This window comes from Lipotes vexillifer, unplaced genomic scaffold (assembly GCF_000442215.2).
Source record: "Lipotes vexillifer unplaced genomic scaffold, Lipotes_vexillifer_v1.1 scaffold69, whole genome shotgun sequence".
Lineage (NCBI taxonomy): Eukaryota > Metazoa > Chordata > Mammalia > Artiodactyla > Lipotidae > Lipotes > Lipotes vexillifer.
The window spans coordinates 3,082,599-3,088,019 of record NW_006790942.1 but is presented as its reverse complement, the minus strand read 5'-3'; the positions used below and the strand labels follow the sequence as shown (position 1 = coordinate 3,088,019).

At 40.7% G+C, this 5,421-nt stretch overlaps 1 non-coding gene across 1 annotated transcript; it reads left to right on the top strand.

The window, feature by feature from the left end:
* Nucleotides 1–256: 256 nt before the first annotated feature.
* TRNAG-CCC (transfer RNA glycine (anticodon CCC)) lies at nt 257–328 on the top strand. The gene has a single exon. It is a non-coding gene; the product is annotated as a tRNA-Gly (tRNA).
* The last annotated feature ends 5,093 nt before the right edge of the window (nt 329–5,421 follow it).

The following is a 5,421-nucleotide window of genomic DNA, read 5'->3' as shown; positions in this document are numbered from 1 at the left end:
GGAATGTCATTTGGATCGAAAAACAAAATCCACCCCTTAATATGTCCGTACAAGGCATACACCTAAAATGAAAGCTCACAAAAATGTTTAAAGTAAAGGGATTAAAAAAAGAAAGATGGCATTGCTAAATTATTAAAAGACAGAGTGGGCTTTCAGTCAGAAAGTATTACTGGGGATACAAAGAGTCACTAAGTAAGAATAATTAAGGGATCAAATACATGGGGTAAGAAAACAATTCTAAACTTGTATGGTGACTTCCCTGGTGGTCCAGTGGGTAGGACTCCGCACTCCCAATGCAGGGGCCTGGGTTCGATCCCTGGTTGGGGAACTAGATCCCACATGCGTGCTGCAACTAAGAGCCCGCATGCCACAACAAAAGGTCCTGCATTGCCACAACTAACACCCGGGACAGCCAAATTAATTAATTAATTAATATTAAAAAAATAAACTTGTATAAATGTACAGTATTACCTCAAAAGACATAAAGTGAAGATGAACAGAAGCTCAAAGAGAAAATGACAAATTTAACGTGACTCAGTAATTGATAGATTAAGCAAACAAAAACTTTGTAGTGATATTGAAGATAAGAGCAGCATAATTAGCGAGCTTCATATCATTGGTACATGTAGGATCCTATATTCTTGTTAAGAACACATATTTTCTAGCACACATGGCTACTTGCAAAAATTGACTATGTACTAAATCTTAAAAGAGCTATCAGCAAATTTCAAAGGTTTGATATCAGAGACTGAATTATGAAATCAAAGTAGATTAAGTTGGAAATAAATTTTAAAACTATAACTAGGTTGTTAGCCATAAGAAAGAAGATGAAATCAGACTTACCATCCTGTCACAAACAACTATAAAATCTGGAAAAATATATTTAAAAAAACAGCGGTTTGCGGGCACTGGAAAGCAACCAGTGCAGACTTGCAATGCTGGAAACATAGGGGCACACAAGGTGAGCCCCAAATTCACCCAGGATTCAACCTGGGGATGTGCTTCTAGGCCATTGCTCAGGGAATATGAGTGCAGAGGTTTTGCTGGGTAGAAGAGACAGAGGAGAGTCCAGGGTACTAAGGGGACTGAGATTTGGGGGCCAGATTGACAGAGAGGGTGAGCCACAGAGAAGGCACCTCAAAATGTGAGTGGAAACTCATCTCAGGTCCTTCGGTGGCTCGTAGCTCTGTGAGCATAGAGCAGAAAGCAGCTGCTAGGAGGCTGAGCACTAAGTGGAGATGCTGGAGAGCATACACATCCAGGGAGACGTTCAAATTCAAGCTTAGAGTGAAGAGATTTGATGGGGAGATATCCCATACCTTCCGTTGAAACCCTAGAAAGACCACACCTTAGGAGAAAGGATCACACAGTAGGAGTAAAGGCTGTGCCTTAGGAAGAAACACAAAAGCACATTTGAACTGCCTTAGCCTGAGAGGATAGAGGTGATCTGCCAGCAGTTTGTCTGCCTGTCGGAACAAAGGCCAACACTCTTTAGGAGAGGATCACACAATCCACAGCTTCAGAAGGTATCACCCACACCACCCAGCATTCGATGACCAGATATTTAAATAAACAGGAAAATGTGATCAATAATCGAAAGACAGTTTGGTTAGCAGAACACCAAAGATGATTCAGATCTTTGAAATAATGAGGCTCTAACATGACTGTCATTTCCACGTTAAAGAAAGTAGAGAAAAGGCTGGACAAAAATGGATTAAAAAGGAATATTTCAACAAAGAATTATAATCTATTAAAAGAATCAAATGAGCATTATAGAACTTAGAAAATATCTTAAATAAGAACATAGTGAATGGTTTCATAACATCATACTGAACAGAGCAGAGGATAGTGTTAGTAAAAAAGAGGACAGGGCTTCCCTGGTGGCGCAGTGGTTGAGCGTCCGCCTGCCGATGCAGGGGACACGGGGTCGTGACCCAAGGGCTTCCCTGGTGGTGCAGTGGTTGAGAGTCTGCCTGCCGATGCAGGGACACGGGTTCGTGACACGGTCCGGGAAGATCACACATGCCACGGAGCGGCTGCGCCCGTGGGCCGTGGCCGCTGATCCTGCGCGTCCAGAGCCTGTGCTCCGCAACGGGAGAGGCCACAACAGTGAGAGGCCCGCGTACCACAAAAAAAAAAATAAATAAATAAATAAAAATAAAATAAAAAAGAGGACAGATGTATTGAATATATCCAAAGGGAAAACAAAACAAAAAACAGGACAGAGTGTGCAAGAGATATAGTGGAATATGGTCAAAAGATGTAACCTATGTGTCATTGGAGTTCTAGAAGGAGAGGGAGGGGAAATGGAGAAGTGAATTTGAAGAAATAATGGATGAAACATTTCCAAATCTAATGAAAATCTCGAGAAAGACAGAAAGATCTGAAAATAGCACAGGAGGGAGTGTCTAAGCAGCAAGTTTTGAGTGAAGCTTTTCATGTGACAAAAGCTCAATGTGCCCTTCAGTTACTGCTCCCCAGCGTGCCCATGGAGAGGAACTCAGGTATGGGAGTATCTGTCCCAAGAGGTGCTCCATGAATCCCTCAACCAAAAAGTTTTTATGCTGAATCTTCCTTTAAGCCAGTCATGCTCCTGTCAGAGTGACACAGTCTCTACATTTTCTCTTTTGTTTAGTCCTCCGGCTTTACATGACTATTTAAACATCAATGACTCCTAGACTTATCTCTCTGGTTCTAGCTCCCTCCTCTGTTAACAGGACTCTATTTCCAACTGAATAAAATACTTTCATTTGGAAGCTGAGGAATAACCTACAAGTTAACATGGCCAAAGCATCATGATGTTTCAGCTCTGAAGCTTTAAAAGATCCCACCCTCCTCTTCTTAGTAAATGGGACCCCCAACTTCCCAGTTACTTGAAACAAAGATCTGGAGGCTACCCTTGATTCCTTCCTTTCCTTCATTCCCCACAGTCACTCCACCAGCATTTTTTGTTAACTTCTAAATCATGTTAAAATTCATGTATTTCTATTTCCAGCACTAGCCCAGACTCCATACCGCTATTATCTCTGCCTTGATGACATAAATGTATTCTCAACTGGCTTTCCTGCATTCCCTCTTGCCCCGCCCACACCCTTAATATTTTGCAAATACAGCAGTATGAGTAATATCTTTGGGGAAAAATCAGATCATGCCACTCCTCGGTTTAAACTGTGTTTGGGTTTCTCATTCTACTTCAGATAAGATTCCTTAACAAGACCTCTGAGTCCCTGGGTCCTCAGGCCCCTGCTTTCTCTGCAGCCTCCTCATTCATCCTTTGTCTCCCTCATTCGCTGAAATCACTCCAGCTACTTCCTTCTTCCTGTTCCTTGAAAGAACGAGGCTGTCAGGTGTTTGTGCTCAGTTATCTGGGGAACAAATGAGCAGACATGCAGAAGCGTTGAAATAAGTCTTGTTTTCATAGTTCTACCCAAAGAGGTGGCAAACCTGTGCTGGTTTGTTCTCAGCCGCATTCTACACTCTCTCCTCCTCCAAGTTGAAAGGAATAGTTCCCAGGCAGTTCAACCAACAGGGCGTCCTGGACAAGTCTGGGTTCAAGAGGGGTGAAGAGGACAAGACATCCCTTCCCCCCCCCCCCCTGTTCTAGAAACACTCACTTTGATTCCTCAAATAAATCCCCCCCCCCCCCCCCCCCCCGGCTTCCTGTTTTGAGCGGCATCTCTGGCTGTACCTACACCTCCCTGTCACCCCAGCTCCTTTGAGCAGTCCTTCCCCCTGGTGTCTGAACTCCTTCAGGGCAGCCCTTCCTATGGTTTTATCTCTTGCCACATATATGTATGTTCCCAGACCGTTTCCCCAGAGTCTAACAGTCCTGGAGCTGGTACAGATCCCTCTGTTCTCTGGCCCCCTTTCTGTCTGTATCCTGTTTCTCTTTTCAGCTCTTCTATCCTCAATGTAATAAGTTTCCTGGATTAAATATTCCTGTTTGAAATACCTAGAGTGGTATCTGTTTTTTGACTGGACTCTGACTGATCCAAACATGTATTTCCAAGTGTTGCCATTGCTAAAAGCATTTTTGGACTCGTCTTTTATAAATGTCATCATAACACGTTTCAAGAAACATCCAAAACAACAGTCTGATTAACTTGATTCACTACACAAGCATACCTCGTTTTATCGCACTTTGCAGATGTTGTGGTGTTTTGCAGATATTGTTTTGTTTTGTTTTGTTTTATTTTACAAACTGAAGGTTTGTGGCAACCTTGCCTCAAGCAAGTCTATCAGGACCATTTTCCCAACAGCACTTCTCTCTTCCTGTCTCTGTGTCACATTTTGGTAATTATCACAATATTTCAGACCCTCCACCAGCAAAAAAGATTACAACTCACTGAAGGTTCTGATGATGTTTAGCATTTGTTAGCAATAAAGTATCTTTTAATTAATATATATATATATATATATACACACACACACACACATTGTTTCTTGGATATAATGCTATTGCACACTTAATAGACTACATAACTTTATATGCGCTAGAAAATCAAAAAATGTGTGTGACTTGCTGTACTGTGATATTCGCTTTTTTGTGGTTGTCTGGAACAAAACCTGCAATATCTTCAAGGTATGCCTGTACAAGCCTAAAAGTGATTTATTTCCAAATACCAAAAGAACATTTAAATTTTTAAAAATCCATGATTTTTACATGTACAAAGTTGCTGAATGAAGTTATAAAAGGAACAATATTCTAATATTTTTTGAGAAATAGCAGTTTTGTTGGTATAAGCATAATCCTTATACGTATCTATGTAGTCTCTTTCTTCCTTCCTCCTTCCCTCTTTCTTTCCTCCTTACTTCCTTTTTTTTCTTTCTGAGAGCAATGACTTTAAGGTTATAGCAACTCACTTTTGCCTCATAGATCCCAAAAGTACGGTCTGTGATTAGATACTTGTATGTGTATGATAATTTAAAAAGTTGATTTGTCAGCAATTCTAGACAGAGAAATGAAGAGAGATAGGAAATTTCAGTATCACCCTATAAACTATATATCTATTACACTTTTATATTGCACATTGGGAATCAATTTCATACTTCTGCTTCATTCTAAGAGCTGTATATGTGGAATTAATTCTGTACAGGACATTCTATCTTCTCATCAAACAAGCATAACTTGAGAAATTTTGCATATTTATTTAAAAGAGAAACTAAAGTTATTCCATAACTTAATTTATATTAGTGTCTCTGCCAGAAAAAAAAAAAAAGCCAGGATCATAAGCAAATGTGCCTAAAATTAGCATCAGTCATTTGACTCTCAAAATATGAGCTGAATGTGTTTCATAGCAGGACTGGTGCCTTGTCTCTGACGAGACTCCTTTGGAACTTTTGTACAACAGGCTTCTCAAAGGCCAGAGAGTGACAGTCCCACTGAATCACTTGTGAGAGAAACACTCACTTACATGCCAT